Genomic DNA, 620 nt, shown 5'->3' with positions numbered 1-620 from the left:
TCAGACTGCACTCGTGAAGATCTGGTTCAATCCCAGAAACCACATGGTGACTGACAACTCCAGTCTCAAGAGATACAACACCCTCTCCTGCTCCTGGGGACACTGAAGGTTGGTGATGCTCAGATTTACCTGCAGGCAAAGCACATACACACAAAATAAAATAGTTACTTTGAAAGATTGCACGTGTTACTGCCTTTGTGGCTAATTTACAAAAAGAGCCTCACATCGTATGAATTGGCTGTACTTTGTAAACACGTTCTTAATAGTTCTAGTCAATCCCTTCACCAATCACCCTGTGTGGTGAGAATTCAAAATTCTTGGTTTAGTTCTGAGTATTGGAACAAAGTCCATCTTAACTCTAGCCTACTGCCATAATACCTGCGCCCTTGCTTTGGAGAATTGGCAGGTGTTATTGTCAGGATGTATGTCATTTGTGATTTGAAAACACAACAACTTCCCTTTGTTCCCTCATTGCTTTATGAACTTGCCATTTTGGATCAAAAGAATCGATTCTTAATTAAAATAAATACCGAAATTTACTGTTTCCAACTTGCTTCCTTTATGGAAACTGATCATTATAATCGTCAAGGTCCAGGCATTCAGAATTCTGGTTTATGGTA

The sequence above is a fragment of the Alexandromys fortis genome, unplaced genomic scaffold, assembly GCF_014885135.2.
Source record: "Alexandromys fortis isolate MF-2015 unplaced genomic scaffold, M_Fortis_MF-2015_v1.1 scaffold_2_1_26212458, whole genome shotgun sequence".
In the NCBI taxonomy this organism is placed as follows: domain Eukaryota; kingdom Metazoa; phylum Chordata; class Mammalia; order Rodentia; family Cricetidae; genus Alexandromys; species Alexandromys fortis.
This window is presented reverse-complemented; position numbering follows the sequence as displayed.